This window comes from Leopardus geoffroyi, chromosome B3 (assembly GCF_018350155.1).
Source record: "Leopardus geoffroyi isolate Oge1 chromosome B3, O.geoffroyi_Oge1_pat1.0, whole genome shotgun sequence".
NCBI lineage: Eukaryota > Metazoa > Chordata > Mammalia > Carnivora > Felidae > Leopardus > Leopardus geoffroyi.
The window spans coordinates 106,084,545-106,102,062 of record NC_059337.1 but is presented as its reverse complement, the minus strand read 5'-3'; the positions used below and the strand labels follow the sequence as shown (position 1 = coordinate 106,102,062).

The following is a 17,518-nucleotide window of genomic DNA, read 5'->3' as shown; positions in this document are numbered from 1 at the left end:
ATTAAAGTACTAGCTTACAAATCTATATCCAAAAGGACTTATGCGCTATTTAATCTTGACTCAGATATTTATGAAAACATTTAGGGTCTGTATGGATCTATCCATTTCCTTTCCCCCCTTTATTTTAGGAGGGAATCTGAAATGCTTTCTGAAAAATTTATATAAGGTACAGGATATAGGGTTAATCCCTTAAGCCTGGTGTTTTGATTATATATGTCTTTTGCTTATGTGTGATCAAGCAGAGATACTTAGTTTACAGGAATTACACTGTATCTTATTCCCATAGTCAGTGATCACTGTGGTGTGCGGAGAGAGGGAGCTGGACAGGGTGAGTTTATTTATACAATGAAGATCATTTATGTAAAAGGGGTTGACCTCTATCTTCTCTCTTAAAGAAATCTGTTAAAATTTCCCTTTGATCATTTATTTTACATCCTGTTTCAATCTGTTTCTATGATAGCTAACCTTATTTCAAAATTATTAAGCCTCACCTACTGTATAGTCTCCAAAACCAATTGCAGTTATGGTGGTGAATGAATAATAAACTCCTTCAAGTTAAGTCCGATTCTCTAATTACATGAAAACAGATGGTGGTAATCCCAGAAAGAAAAGGAATCCAATCATGATGAAAAATACCCAAGGTAAACACTTTTCTAAAATATATTAGAAAAAGAGATAAAATGTTAGCATTTACATCATAGACCAGAAGCATTAAAAAACTGTTTGTTCTACTAACTTAGAGTTCTTATTTACCCCTTCACTGCTGAAAGGCTTGGGGCCCTTACTATAAAGGGATCATGCCTTTGAATAATCCTGCCCCTAGGAGTTTGTCCAGGCTCTACCAGTCTACCTCCTATCATCCTATGTTCTGTCATCTCCTGTCTTCTCTCCTGTTGTTTCCTAGTCTCTGCATCTACACCATGATTTAAGATTAATTTCCATGTAACACTTTAACTTGACCCTCTTCCTTCTAAGATTGCCCTTGCCTAGGTATCAGGCTACAGTTCTCCATTGTTCTAGGTGCGGCCCACATACCCCCAGCCTACTCCAGGACACCTCATCCAGACTAAGCTCTACACCTTTCTGTGTGCTTGCATTATAAGGTAAATTAAACAAAGTGTCAGCTTCGTAGAAGATCAGGTCACTGACTGGCATCAGTGAATGGATCATTTACTGTTTCGAGAACCCCACAGAAAAAAAACCATATTTACATTTTCAAGCAGAATCAAGACATTCATCTTGTAATTTAATTTCTTCCTTCTCACTTTCTTTTTTTTTATCACGACTCAAGTCTCTACCCATTTATTATAAAGTCATCATTCATCCAGCATCTTTTGCCCATACTGCCAGCCAGCATTATAAGAGATGCAAAGCAAAAAAAAGGGGGAAAAAAAGACATATTTTAGGCCTTCACCAAGCTTTGATAAATCAACATTTGGAAAACTTGTTTTTCATTTACATAAAAAATATCATTTACTTATATTTACATATAATTTACTTCATAACACCGGGGACTGTGAATTCTAAGTACCACAATGACAGGGCTGAGTTTTAAAAACACTATTGCCTAAGGAGATTTAGGTTTTTATAGTAATTAGTTGTAGTGGTCACATTAGATCCTGATGTGTACTGTATTTTCTTTCGTGGGGGCACAATTTAATATTTGTAGATTATTCTGAACGCTAGAAAGGGGGACACATGGGGAAGGGCTTTGGAATCAATCAACATTGGAAGGGCCCCCAACTGGGAAGTACCCCCTCCCCCAAGCCCTCCTGGATGATACAGAGAAAATTTAGGGAAAAAAGGCAGCAGACAGACATTTGATATAGATTTTGTGGATTTTATTTTCCTGTGGAATCAAGACGTGTTGAAGCATTCATTTCTCTGTGAGCATAATGAGAATGTTCTCATTTTATTACATTAAATCACATTCAGACAGAAGTTGAGCATTTCAAATGTTGGAAATGTCTTATTTGAATTCTGATAATATCTAGTGTAGTTTTTATAAGCTTTCCTGAGTGTGGATGGGCAAGATTGTGGGAGCTTTATTTGAGAGGGGAAATGGAATGAGTTGGATTTGGCCCTGTTGTGATATAGTACTGACAGTGATTATGGACTATCTTAAACTGATTTCAAGGCTTCTGAAGACCACACCAGGGAGGGTTTGACCTAAGGATCTGATCGTTTCTGTTACTAGGTGGATTTACAGGAGAGGAGAGAAAGGTCGTTGAAGAGGTCCTTGAAAGCATATACAGATTTCCCTGAGAGGCACAGCAGCAGGCCTGGCTGATCACACCCTATGTCTTTATGTCCACTGGGTTAACAGAAGAAACAAAAAGGCTGAGAAAGCTAGCTTGTAGCGAGGGCTAAGGGATCCCCAATCCACTTCTTCCCTACCATTGTGTCCAGGTAGGGAACACTCCAGGACCAAGGGCTCGGTGTATGTACTCACTGTGTCTACCTCCTGGAAGTTTTTCTATCTTCGGATTCAGTTATAGGATCAACTCTATCGTCTCAAATTCATGGGGAAGCCCTAACCCCTACTATCTCAGAATGTGACCATATTTGAAGAGAGGGCCTTAAAAAAGGTAATTAAGTTAAAATGAGGTCAGGGGAGTGGGCCCTAGTCTAATCTGAGTGATTTCCTCATAAAAACAGATTAGGAAAGACAGCAGGGGCTGACACCAGGGGCTTCCCAGGACAGCCTTGTCAAGAGGCACTGCGAGGGCAGCCATTTGGAAGCCAAGGAAAGAGGCTTTAGGAGAAATCAAATCTGTCTGCACCTTGATCTTGGACTTCTAGTCTCCAGAATGGGAGTAAATAGGTTTCTGTTGTGGAAGCCACCAAATCTGTAGTATTTTATTATGGTGGTCCTAGCTGACTAATATTCTTTTGTCCCACAGGCCGAAAGATCTGCATCAATTTGGAGGCTACATTGCCTTGAGAAGTCTTAGTCTCCACTCAGTATTGAGGCAAACACTCTTTTTTTGGTGCTTGCACTTTCCTAACAGGCATTTGTCTAAACCTGCCATTCTTTCCCTCTTATCAATTACACATGAATGTGGGCCCAGGGGAAAGGACAGCAAAGAAGCCATTTAAGTTTGACCAAAGTTATCTTTATGATTCATCCTGAGTCGCCACAGGACCACATCCATTTGGTCCAAACACTTCAAAGTTATATAAAGCATCATGGAGTGCTGGTTTTAGCAAAAATGGACAAGATCTTGTAAGCCTGCTTATCTAAGTTTATTATTGAGTATCTTGCCCTAAGCTCAACACAATTCACATAGCACTCTTTCATTCTATAGGCCTGAGAAACATTGTTGTATGTGAATGTATGAAACAATCTATTGTACAGAGTAGTGATATGGAGAGAAGCAGAAGAGTTAGATTTTGGCTCTGATGTTAGAAATCTCGACCCTATCAGTTTGTTTCTATTGTTTTAGATGGTAATAGCTTCCCCACCTTCCCCCACCACAAATGGGGTTGTCTTGAGGACCAGATGATAATATTGTAAAACTAAACTACATATTGCAAATCTCTAAATAAATACTTATTCATACATGTGACTTAAAAAAAAACCGATTCAGATATTACAATATTTCCCCCACCCCCAAAGTTCTGTAACTGTCGGCTAAAGACTAATCACTTGATCCCAAATGTTTAAAATATTTTAGACTTAGTTTTTTGTTCTTACTGCCTCCCTGTCTCCCCATTTATGAAACAAGATTACATAAATCAGTTTTTACATATTTAACTTTTACAGCGAATAAAGTTGTGTTCTGTAAGCCAGAGAATTATTACAACTGGGGATAAGATAGTAAACAAACTGCATACAACAGTTTCTGGCCCCTCACTCAAAAATAAAACTTCTTTACACAATAATATATAACTAGCAATAAGAAAAAACTAACTGTTAAATGCTAAAGATGAAAATTCACATGTACCCATAATAATATGAAAGTTTTGCTAGATGCTTAAAAAATGTAAAACGATTAGAAGTTATACAGAATATATACAGTTTTTTTCTTTTTAGCATGTTTCATTATCATGACAAATCCATTTTAACCACTATTTAAGTTCTGTTTACAAGTTTGTGAATGGGCAGGGGAGATTTAAAAAGTTTGTGAATAATTTGTTTAAATTATTAATATAAATACAATTTAACATGATATAATTGTAGATACATTATAATAATAATTTAAACATAAGTAAATTATGAAAAAAATGGAATACAATTAAGTCATTAGACTTCATTAAGTAGCTTTTTAAAATACCATCACAGAGAGGTATCTATAATTTTGAAGCTAAAGAGATAATAAAATTTTAAAAAATACTGTATAGGGAGTGATATCAGCACCATGGTAGCATAAGATATCCCTTGTTTTTGGCCCTGTTCCCCCAACAACAAAAATTTGGCATCCATCCATGGACAAGAGTGCCTTTGAGGGAGCTGTGGGATCCAGCCCCATATACCAAGGGACCCAAGAGGCATCTAGCCCACCTGTATGCCAGGTAATAGGCAGAGAAGCCTTGGTCCCAGCTGTGGACCCTCCAGTGGTCTATGAACCACCTCTAATTCCCCTTGGCTGCTGTGCTTTCTAGAGAACACTGACTAAGACAATCACTCCTAGGTGAGAGAACCTTTGTGGGCCTCTAGGTTTCCAGAGGAAAAGTTCCAGCACTCTACTGGAGAAAAAAAAAAAAAAATCAGACAAACAAAACAAGTTTGGCCACATTTGAATTGATAAGAGGAACAATTTGACGTTGCCTGTATCACCTCTACCCTAAAGTGGCCCAGCTGAGGGCCAAAAAAGATCTTTCTCTGCCTATGTTTTACCCTGTGGGGGAAAGAGAAAGAATGAGAGTGAGCACTCGAGTTTCTCTGTGTGGGATGCTGCCGAAGGGGCTCATTTCTCTCTCACCACAGTCAGAGGACTGAATTGTGAGCAATGTGACTGGGGCAGAGGTGTGGGGAGAGGCTGAAGAGTACTCTTGGGGCATTAAAGGAACACAGATCCTAACTGTGTCTCAGATTCCATCAAGAAGCCCAGCTCTGACCACTGGGAATGCCTCACTGGCCCACAGGCCCCCCAGGGCTCTGTGTCTCACCCACACACTCTCCTTACCCCATGGCCAGCCCCCTGTGTACATTTCTGACATGTGTGAAGTCATGTGTCAAGGCTACTGAACAAGGGCAGAAAGTCAGCCAAATACGTGGGCCAGACAGGGACCACAAATTTGAGCTTTAGTGTCAGCTTTGGAAGAACAAAAGAGAGGCTGTCAGCACTCAGCTGGATGTGTTGAGGCTCCAGAGAAGGCACATTGGCTTAAGCATTCTGCCGAAAGAGCGAGAAAGAACAGGTACACACTTACAAGGTCTGAGATCGCCTCGGAATCTCCAGCAGGGTTGACAGAAAGTATTTCTATCTTGAAGCTAGTAAAACTGGAGGGGGTGTCTGCTATTTCAAATGAGAAGACAGCAACGCAAAACTTCAAAGCCCATGAAAAATCAAAGCAACGTGACACTGCTAAAGGATCACAATAATTTCCTGGTACCCAAACCCAAAGACAGTGTTCTGCAGTTTACCAGATAAAGAATTTAAAAAGTAAAAAAGACCAGAGACAACAAATGCTGGCAAGGTTACGGAGAATAAAAAGTCCTTGTGCCTTGCCGGTGGGAATGTAAACCGGTGCGGCCACTCTGGAAAATAGTACGGAGGTTCCTCAAAAACTTAAAAATAGAACTACCATATTACCTAGCAATCCCCTTCTGGGTATATGTCCAAAGGAAAGGGTAACGATCTCAAAGAGGTAGCTACACTCTCATGTTCACTGCCGCATTACTCACAATTGCCAAGGCATGGAAAAAACCTAAGTGTCTTTTGACAGATAAATGGATAAAGATACACACACATATAATTGTAGATACATTATAATACAATGAATTATTATTGTATTGTATTGTATTATTGTATATAATTCATATACAATGAATTATTATTCAGCTATGAGAAGGAAGTAAATACTGCCATTTGCAACAACATGGATGGACTTTGAGGGCGTTATGCTGAGTGACATAAGTAGGAGAGAAAGATAAAGAGTTGACCCTTGAACAGCACTAGTTTGAATTGCACAGGGTCCACTTAAATGTGGATTTTTTTTACAGTACAGTACCACAGATTGGTGCACACCTTAAACTTATATAAGGTTCTATGTCAGTTATATCTCAATAAAGCTGGAAAAATCCTGTATACATATGTTTGTGTATACATTGAGAAAATTCTGGAAGGATATATAATGAACTGCGTCAGCTTAGTGATTAATTATAAGGTGTTAATACAAGTCGGAATCCCATTCATGTGCCCCATCCTTCCATCCTCCCGAAAATAACCACTGTACTGACTTATACAGGAATCACTTCGTTGCATTTCTTAACAGCAGTGGTTCTTAAAGCGTGGACTGTAACTTCCAGGAGCCCCCAAACCTTTCTGCACATCTACAAGATCAAAACTGTTTTCATAATAATACTAAGACATAATTTGCCTTTTTTGCTGTATTGACGTTTGTACTGAAGGAGAGAGATGGTGTTAAAACTGCTGACACCACAAATATCAAGGCGATAGCAGCTGACTGTACTAACAGTCATTATATTCTTGAACATGAGGCATGCGTGGTTAAAAAAAAAAAAGGCAGCCTCACTTAAGAATGTCTTAATCTAGGGGCGCCTGGGTGGCGCAGTCGGTTAAGCGTCCGACTTCAGCCAGGTCATGATCTCGCGGTCCGTGAATTTGAGCCCCGCGTCGGGCTCTGGGCTGATGGCTCAGAGCCTGGAGCCTGTTTCTGATTCTGTGTCTCCCTCTCTCTCTGCCCCTCCCCCGTTCATGCTCTGTCTCTCTCTGTCCCAAAAATAAATAAACGTTGAAAAAAAAAAATTAAAAAAAAAAAAAGAATGTCTTAATCTAGTAATTTAAAAACTATTAAGTTATGAGTCTTGAGTACATGAACTTTTAATATTCTGTAAAATTAATTTATTTTTTCTGATATTAATATTCTGGAGAAAATGAGAAAGTATGCTTATTGCACTTCTGCTGATTACTGAGGTATTGTGCTTTTCCTAAAGAATAGTTTATCAACAAAAGCCTGTCAGCTGTTTGCACTCGATAATTTTTAGGAGTGGAAAGGCATCTTGAGACAAAAAAGTCTGAGAACTACTGCTTTATGGTTTTATCACCCTATGTGGATCCCTATACACTTTAATTTAGCTTGTCCGGTTTTTAACTTGATAGGAGTTTTACAGCTTCCCCTCTTTTTTTTTTTTTTTTTTTAGATGTTTGTTTATTCTGGAGACAGAGAGCATGAGTTTGGGAGGGGCAGAGAGAGAAGGAGACAGAGAATCCCAAGCAGGCTCCATGCTGTCAGCACAGAGCCCGATGCAGGGCTAGAACTCATCAATTGTGAGATCGTGACCTGAGCTGAAATCAAGAGTCAGACGCTTAACCGAGTGAGCCACCCAGGCACCTCCCCTCCTCCTTTTTTTATTTTGAGAGACAGAGAGGGGTGTGTATACTCACATGTGTGCGTGCAGGGGAGGGGCATAGAGAGAGAGGGAGAGAGAGAGAATCCCAAGCAGTCTCCATGCTAGCACAGAGCCTGATGTGAGGCTTGATTTCACAACCATGAGATAATGATCTCAGCTGAAGTCAAGAGTCAAATGCTTAACCAACTGAGCCACCCAGAGGCCCCTCCCCTCCTTCTTTTAAAAACAGGTTTAACTGACGAAAATAAACTTTGGACAACTTCATAAGTTTTGACATATGTATCCACCTGTGAAACCACAATCACAATTATGATAATGAATTTGTCTACCAACTCTAAAAGTTTTCTCGTTTCCTTTGATGGTCTGACTTACCCAGCTCTCCACACCCTATCCTGACCTCTGACCTTAGACCCTAACAGGTCTGCTTTCTGTCACTCTACAATAGCTTGCATTTCCTAGAATTTTCTGTAAATCATATGGTATGTAGTCTTTTTTTTTTTTTTTTTTTGGTGTGGCTTCTTTCAGTAAGAATGATTACTTTGAGGTTTATCCATGTTGTGTAGTGTTATAAATAGCTCATTCCTTTTATTGATAAGTACTATATATATATATATATATATATATATATATATATATCTCACAGTTGTATATTCATTCACTTGTTCGTGGACATTTCAGTTGTTTCCAGTTTTGAGCTACTACAAATAAGGTTGCAATGAATATTTATGTACTAATCTTTGAAAGGACATAAGCGTTCATTTCTTTGAAGCAAATACCTAGTAATGAAAAGGCTAGATCATAAAGTAAATGTAAACTTAATTTTTTTAAGGAATTGCCAAAAACTGCTTTTAAAGGTGATTGTACCATCTCATGTTCCCATTTCATGTATGAGAGTTCCAGTTCCTCCATATCCTTGCCAATACTTGGTGTGGTCAATCTTTTTCTTTTGAACTGTTATGTTACATGTGTGTTGGTATCTCATTGCTGTTATTATCCTGCATTGTCCTAATGACTAATACTTAGGATTTTTTTCTTAGCATTTTATAATGTGCTTGTTTGCCTTGTGTATATTTTTTTACTGGTAAAGGTGTGTTTAAGTCTTTTTCCCATTTAAAAATACTGAACTATTACTGAATTTTAAGAATTCTTAAATATTCTAGATGCACACCCTTTTACTGGGTATATAATTTGCAAACATTTTCTCCCAGTCTGTAGTTAGTCTCTCCATTGTTTTAACAGTTTCTTTTGAAAGGCAGAAGTTTTTCACATTTTAATCTTAAGGGTCAATCAGGCTTTCGGTCAGTGTCTCTTAAACTTTTGTGTGCATCTTTATCACCTGCAGGGCTTGTTAAAACAGACTCATGGATCTATCCCAGAGTTCCTGATTCAGAACTCATGGATGGGGCCTGAGTATCTGCATTCCTAAAAATTCCCAGATAACATTGATGCTGCTATTCCTGGGACCATGCTTTGAGAGCCAGTCATCTAGAGCAGAGTTTCTCAGCCTTGATACTAATGACATTTTGGACCCAATAATTCTTTGTGGTGAGGGCCTGACTTATGCATTGTAGAATATTTAAGAGCATCCCCAGCCTCAACCATCTAGATGCTAGTAGCACTTCCTCCTAGACATTGCCTAATGTCCCTCCTGGAAGGCAAAACTCACTCCAGTTAAGAACCATTGGTCTGGATCCATGGTTCTCAACCTTGTTGCACATTGAAAGGACTTGGAGTGGTTTAAAAACCATTGAGGGGGCGCCTGGATGGCTCAGTCAGTTGAACGTCTGACTTTAGCTCAGGTCATGATCTCATGGTTCATGGGTTCGAGCTCCACATCGGGCTCTGTGCTAAAAGCTCAGATCCTGGACCCTGCTTCAGATTCGCTGTCTCCCTCTCTCTCTCTGCCTCTCCCCTGCTCACACTCTGTCTCTGTCTTTCAAAAATGAATAAACAGATGAAAGGAGAAGATGGTGGTGTAGGAGGACGCTGGGCTCACTGCATCCTGCGGATCACTTAGATTCCACCCACACTTGCCTAAATAACCCAGAAAACCTCCAGAGGATTAGCAGAACAGAGTCTCCGGAGCCAAGTGCAGACGAGAGGCCCACGGAAGAGGGTAAGAAGGGTGGAGAGGCGGTGCGTGCTCCACGGACTGGCGGGAGGGAGCCGGGGCGGAGGGGCAGCCCGCCGGCCAAGCAGAGCCCCCGAGTCTGGCTGGCAAAAGCGGAGGGGCCGGACAGAGTGTGTTCTGACAGCAAGCAGGACTTAACATCTGGAAGGTAATAAGTTAACAGCTCTGCTTGGAGAACGGGAGGGCTAGAGGACAACGAGAAGGAGAGTTGTTGACCCCCCCCCCCCCTGACGACAGAGGTCAGCTTGGTGGGGAACAAAGGTGCTCAACAGCGCCATCTCCCTCACTCATCCCCCAGCCAAAATCCCAAAGGGAACCAGTTCCCGTCAGGGAACTTGCTTGCACCCGCAAACACCCAACGCTGTGCTTCTGCGGATCCATTCCTCCAGTGGCAGGTCTGACTCCCTCCCAGTGCCGCAGGGCCCCTCCTGAAGCGGATCACTGAAGGAAAAGCCAGCTGAGCCTGCCCCTCCCGCCCCTGTGCACCTTGCCGATCCACCCCAGCTAATACGCCAGATCCCCAGCACCACAAGCCTGGCAGTGTGCAAGTAGCCCAGATGGGCCACACCACCCCACAGTGAATCCTGCCCCTAGGAGAGGGGAAGAGAAGGTACACACCAGTCTGACTGTGGCCCCAGCGGTGGGCTGGGGGCAGACATCAGGTCTGACTGTGGCCCCGCCCACCAACGCAAGTTATTCAAGACAGCACAGGGGAAGTGCCCCGAAGTTCCGCACCACTCCAGGGACTACCCAAAATGATGAAACGGAAGGGTTCCCCTCAAAAAAACCTCCAGGAAATAACGACAGCTAACGAACTGATCAAAAACAATTTAAACAATATAAAAGAAAGCGAATTTAGAATAATAGTCATAAAATTAATCGCTGGGCTTGAAAACAGTATACAGGAGAGCAGAGAATCTATTGCTACAGAGATCAAGGGACTAAGGAACAGCCAGGAGGAGCTAAAAAATGCTATTAATGAGCTGCAAAATAAAATGGAGATGACCACAGCCCGGATTGAAGAGGCAGAGAAAAGAATAGGTGAACTAGAAGATAAAATTATGGAAAAAGAAGAAGCTGAGAAAAAGAGAAATAAAAAAATCCAGGAGTATGAGGGGAAAATTAGAGAACTAAGTGACACACTAAAGAGAAATAATCTACGCATAATTGGTATTCCAGAGGAGGAAGAGAGAGGGAAAGGTGCTGAAGGGGTACTTGAAGAAATACTAGCTGAGAACTTCCCGGATCTGGGGAAGGAAAAAGGCATTGAAATCCAAGAGGCACAGAGAACTACCTTCAGATGTAACTTGAATCGATCTTCTGCACGACATATCATAGTGAAACTGGCAAAATACAAGGATAAAGAAAAATTCTGAAAGAAGCTAGGGATAAACGTGCTTTAACATATAAAGGAAGACTGATAAGACTCGTGACGGATCTCTCTACTGAAACTTGGCAGGCCAGAAAGGAATGGCAGGAAATCTTCAATGTGATGAACAGAAAAAATATGCAGCCGAGAATCTTCTATCCAGCAAATCTGTCATTTAGAATAGAAGAAGAGATAAAGATCTTCCCAAACAAACAAAAACTGAAGGAATTCGTCACCACTAAACCTGCCCTACAAGAGATCCTAAGGGGGATCCTGTGAGACAAACTACCAGAGACATCGCTATAAGCATGAAACCTACAGACATCACAATGACTCTAAACCCATATCTTTCTATAACACTGAATGTAAATGGACTAAATGCGCCAACCAAAAGACATAGGGTATCAGAATGGATAAAAAAACAAGACCCATCTATTTGCTGTCCACAAGAGACTCATTTTAGACCTGAGGACACTTTCAGATTGAAAGTGAGGGGATGGAGAACTATTTATCATGCCACTGGAAGTCAAAAGAAAGCTGGAGTAGCCATACATATATCATACAAACTAGACTTTAAATTAAAGGCTGTAACAAGAGATGAAGAAGGGCATTATATAATAATTACAGGGTCTATCCATCAAGAAGAACTAGCAATTATAAATGTCTATGCGCCGAATACGGAAGCCCCAAAAATTTTAAAACAATTACTCATAAACATAAGCAACCTTATTGACAAGAATGTGGTAACTGCAGGGGACTTTAATACCCTACTTACAACAATGGATAGATCATCTAGACACATGGTCAATAAAGAAACAAGGGCCCTGAATGATACATTGGATCAGATGGACTTGACAGATATATTTAGAACTCTGCATCCCAAAGCAACAGAATATACTTTCTTCTCGAGTGCACATGGAACATTCTCCAAGATAGATCACATACTGGGTCACAAAACAGTCCTTCATAAGTATACAAGAATTGAGATCATACCATGCATACTTTCAGACCACAATGCTATGAAGCTTGAAATCAACCACAGGGAAATGTCTGGAAAACCTCCAAAAGCATGGAAGTTAAAGTACACCCTACTAAAGAATGAATGGGTCAACCAGGCAATTAGAGAAGAAATTTAAAAATATATGGAAACAAATGAAAATGAAAATACAACAATCCAAACGCTTTGGGATGCAGCGAAGGCAGTCCTGAGAGGAAAATACATTGCAATCCAGGCCTATCTCAAGAAACAAGAAAAATCCCAAATACAAAAATCTAACAGCACGCCTAAAGGAAATAGAAGCAGAGCAGCAAAGACACCCCAAACCCAGCAGAAGAAGAGAAATAATAAAGATCAGAGCAAAAATAAACAATATAGAATTTAAAAAAACTGTAGAGCAGATCAATGAAACCAAGAGTTGGTTTTTTGAAAAAATAAACAAAATTGATAAACCTCTAGCCAGGCTTCTCAAAAAGAAAAGGGAGATGACCCAAATAGATAAAATCATGAATGAAAATGGAATTATTACAACCTTCTCTCAGAGATACAAGCAATTATCAGGGAATACTATGAAAATTATATGCCAACAAACTGGACAACCTGGAAGAAATGGACAAATTCCTAAACACCCACACACTTCCAAAACTCAATCAGGAGGAAATAGAAAGCTTGAACAGACCCATAATCAGCGAAGAAATTGAATCAGTTATCAAAAATCTCCCAACAAATAAGAGTCCAGGACCAGATGGCTTCCCAGGAGAGTTCTACCAGACATTTAAAGCAGAGATAATACCTATCCTTCTCAAGCTATTCCAAAAAATAGAAAGGGAAGGAAAGCTTCCAGACTCATTCTATGAAGCCAGTATTACTTTGATTCCTAAACCAGACAGAGACCCAGTAAAAAAAGAGAACTACAGGCCAATATCTCTGATGAATATGGATGCAAAAATTCTCAATAAGATACTAGCAAATCGAATTCAACGGCATATAAAAAGAATTATTCACCATGATCAAGTGGGATTCATTCCTGGGATGCAGAGCTGGTCCAACATTCGCAAATCAATCAACGTGATATATCATATTAATAAAATAAAAGATAAGAACCATATGATCCTGTCAATCGATGCAGAAAAAGCATTTGACAAAATCCAGCACGCTTTCTTAATAAAAACCCTTGAGAAAGTCGGGGTAGAAGGAACATACTTAAAGATCATAAAAGCCATTTATGAAAAGCCCACAGCTAACATCATCCTCAATGGGGAAAAACTGAGAGCTTTTTCCCTGAGATCAGGAACACGACAGGGATGTCCACTCTCACCGCTGTTGTTTAACATAGTGTTGGAAGTGCTAGCATCAGCAATCAGACAACAAAAGGAAATCAAAGGCATCAAAATTGGCAAAGATGAAGTCAAGCTTTCACTTTTTGCAGATGACATGTTATTATACATGGAAAATCCGATAGACTCCACCAGAAGTCTGCTATGAATTCAGCAAAGTTGCAGGATACAAAATCAATGTACAGAAATCAGTTGCATTCTTATACACTAACAATGAAGCAACAGAAAGACAAATAAAGAAACTGATCCCATTCACAATTGCACCAAGAAGCATAAAATACCTAGGGATAAATCTAACCAAAGATGTTAAAGATCTGTATGCTGAAAACTATAGAAAGCTTATGAAGAAAATTGAAGAAGATATAAAGAAATGGAAAAACATTCCATACTCATGGGTTGGAAGGATAAATATTGTTAAAATGTCAATAATACCCAAATCTATCTACACATTCAATGCAATCCCAATCAAAATTGCACCAGCATTCTTCTCGAAGCTAGAACAAGTGATCCTAAAATTCATATGAAACCACAAAAGGCCTCGAATAGCCAAAGTAATTTTGAAGAAGAAGACCAAAGCAGGAGGCATCACAATCCCAGACTTTAGCCTCTACTACAAAGCTGTAATCATCATGGTACTGGCACAAAAACAGACACATAGACCAATGGAATAGAATAGAAACCCCAGAACTAGACCCACAAACGTATGGCCAACTCATCTTTGACAGAGCAGGAAAGAATATCCAATAGAAAAAAGACAATCTCTGTAACAAATGGTGCTGGGAGAACTGGACAGCAACATGCAGAAGAATGAAACTAGACCACTTTTTTAACACCATTCACAAAAATAAACTCAAAATGGATAAAGGACCTGAATGTGAGACAGAAAACCATCAAAACACTAGAAGAGAAAGCAGGAAAAGACCTCTCTGACCTCAGCCGTAGCAATTTCTTACTTGACACATCCCCAAAGGCAAGGGAATTCAAAGCAAAAATGAACTATTGGGACCTCATGAAGATAAAAAACTTCTGCATAGCAAAGGAAACAATCAACAAAACTGAAAGGCAACCAACGGAATGGGAAAAGATATTTGCAAATGACATATCGGACAAAGGGCTAGTATCCAAAATCTATAAAGAGCTCACCAAACTCCACACCCAGAAAACAAATAACCCAGGAAGAAATGGGCAGAAAACACGAATAGACACTTCTCTAAAGAAGACAACTGGATGGCCAACAGGCACATGAAAAGATGCTCAACGTCACTCCTCATCAGGGAAATACAAATCAAAACCACACTCAGATATCACCTCACACCAGTCAGAGTGGCCAAAATGAACAAATCAGGAGACTATAGATGCTGGAGAGGATGTGGAGAAACGGGAACCCTCTTGCACTGTTGGTGGGAATGCAAATTGGTGCAGCCGCTCTGGAAAACAGTGTGGGGGTTCCTCAAAAAATTAAAAATAGACCTACCCTATGACCCAGCAGTAGCACTGCTAGGAATTTACCCAAGGGATACAGGAGTACTGATGCACAGGGGCACTTGTACCCCAATGTTTATAGCAGCACTCTCAACAATAGCCAAATTATGGAAAGAGCCTAAATGTCCAACAACTGATGAATGGATAAAGAAAGTGTGGTTTATATACACAATGGAGTACTACGTGGCAATGAGAAAGAATGAAATATGGCCTTTTGTAGCAACGTGGATGGAACTGGAGAGTGTGATGCTAAGTGAAATAAGCCATACAGAGAAAGACAGATACCATATGGTTTCACTCTTATGTGGATCCTGAGAAACTTAACAGAAACCCATGGGGGAGGAGAAGGAAAAAAAAAAAAAGGAGGTTAGAGTGGGAGAGAGCCAAAGCATAAGAGACTCTTAAAAACTGAGAACAAACTGAGGGTTGATGGGGGGTGGGAGGGAGGGGAGGGTAGGTGATAGGTATTGAAGAGGGCACCTTTTGGGATGAGCACTGGGTGTTGTATGGAAACCAATTTGATAATAAATTTCATATATTAAAAAATAATAATAATAACATGAAAGGATAATGCAGTCAAATCTAATTCTAATAAATGCTACATTAACAAAAAATGAATAAACATGAAAGAATAATTAAATAAATAAGATAAAATAAAGTAAAATAATAAAATAAAAACCATTGAGTTTCCACCTTCAAAGATTCAGATCAAATTGGCCCAGAGTGGAGCCTAGGCATCAGGATTTCTTAAAGCTCAAAGATGATTATATTGTACAACCAAGCTTGGGACCCCTGGTCTAAACTCTAATTACCTGTGCAGATTTTATAGTAACAATAGACTTCCAAAAATAACACAAGAAAAAACAAAGAAAGTGACACCCTACATTCTGAAGCCTCTCTGCCCCCAGAGTAAGGACTCTGATTATATCAATTAATGGGATTCTCATCTTGCCTACCTACTCCCTGTGGGCATTCTGAACAGGATCCCATCTTTATGTTCCTTTATAGAAAATAAAATACAGTTGACCCTTGAACAAGGTGGGGGTAGAGGTATTGACCACATATAGTGGGAAACCCATATAACTTTGGACTCCCCCCAAACTTAACCACTAATAGCCTACTGTTGACCAGAGGCCTTACTGATAACAGTCAACTAACATATATTTTGTATGTTATATGCATTGTAAACTGTATTCTTACAATAAAGTATTTAGAGAAAAGAACATGTTATTTAAAAAAAGCATAGGGAAAAGAAAATATATTTACAGCACGATACTGAAAACAATCTGCCTATAGGCAGTGCACCCAGCGGTCCCTCAGATCTGTCTCTTGCTTCAACAGTATTTGGGCAGAACAGGCCCAGGGATGCCCCTCTTCCAGCCTCCCACCACCCTCCAACCTCTTTTCCAGTCACAATATTTAGAATTGTCTTCTCAGCTACCCTCTGTCCGTGGGACCAGCCAACACTGTTTTCTGAGCTTAGCTGCTTATTGCTGATCAACCATGAGCCCCCAGATCCATCAGAATTATTCCACTCAGGTGGAGGCCACCATCAGCTACCTGGTCAACACGCATCTGTCGGCCTCCTACACCTCTCTCTCTGGGCTTCGGTTTCAAATTCCACCATGTGGCTCTGGAGGGTGTGGGCCACTTCTTCTGTGAGCTGGCTGAGGAGAAACACTAGGTCACCAAGCCTCTCTTCATGCAAAACCAGCACGGCAGCCATGTCCTGTCCCAGGAGGCAGAAGCCAGCCCAGGATAAGGGGGGTAAAACCCCCAATGCCACGGAAACTGCCAAGGTCCTGGAGACGCGCCCGAGGCAGGCCCTTCTGGATATTTATGCCCTGGGCTCTGCGCTGGCAGGCTCCCATCCCTGTGACTCTGTGGAAAACCACTTCCTGGATGAGGAGGTGAGCGGCATCAAGAAGACAGGGACCATCTGACTAAGGTCCGCAGGCTGGCCAGTCCTCAGGGCTGGAAGAGGATCTCTCAGAAAGGCTCACTCTTTCATGTGACTGGGAGCCTCCAGGACCCAGCAGCCCTTCAGGGGCCCCTCTGGCATCCTCCTGGCATCATGGTTTCTGTCTGATGATCTCAGCCACGATAGGGCTCTTTAAATACTCTAGAGCCCTCTCCTAAGCTGTGGACCAAATGGAAACAATAAAGCTTTTATAGTAAGGAAAAAAAAAAAAAAAACCTAGCAAATAAAAAAAAAGTATTTAAGTGGACCCATGCAGTTCAAACATGTTGTTCAAGGGTTAACTGTAGCTTCTTGAAGAATGTGTACAACTTAGCAATTTGGTAATAAATTATTCAATTTTTAAACAAAGAACTGTGTTTCTAATTTTTTAAAAAGAGTAAAACCTGTGCTAATTACTAAGGTGACCACACATGTTTCAACCTGATACGTAGACAAAGCTTTGCACCTCTCAGGTCTGCACGACCTCTAATTCTTTGGGTAATCTTGGGTAAGTCATTCAGCCTTTATAAAATGTTTTCCTCTTCTGTAAAATAAAGGAGCTGGCTAAATGACTTTGAGAACATTTAGGTCATACCAATTCACCACTGCTCATCTTATAAGTTAAATGATTGGAGGCAAATCACCTAAGAGGAAGCAGATGGTCTCTTGAATGCTGGATTTTCTCTTCTGTTTCATAACACA

At 40.4% G+C, this 17,518-nt stretch overlaps 1 long non-coding RNA gene and 1 pseudogene across 4 annotated transcripts in view; one reads left to right on the top strand and one right to left on the bottom strand.

Moving 5' to 3' along the window:
* Positions 1-17,518, bottom strand: part of LOC123583918 — a 179,587-nt gene that overhangs the window by 137,701 nt on the left and 24,368 nt on the right. The window lies entirely within an intron of this gene.
* On the top strand, positions 15,871-17,040 carry LOC123583917 (annotated as a pseudogene).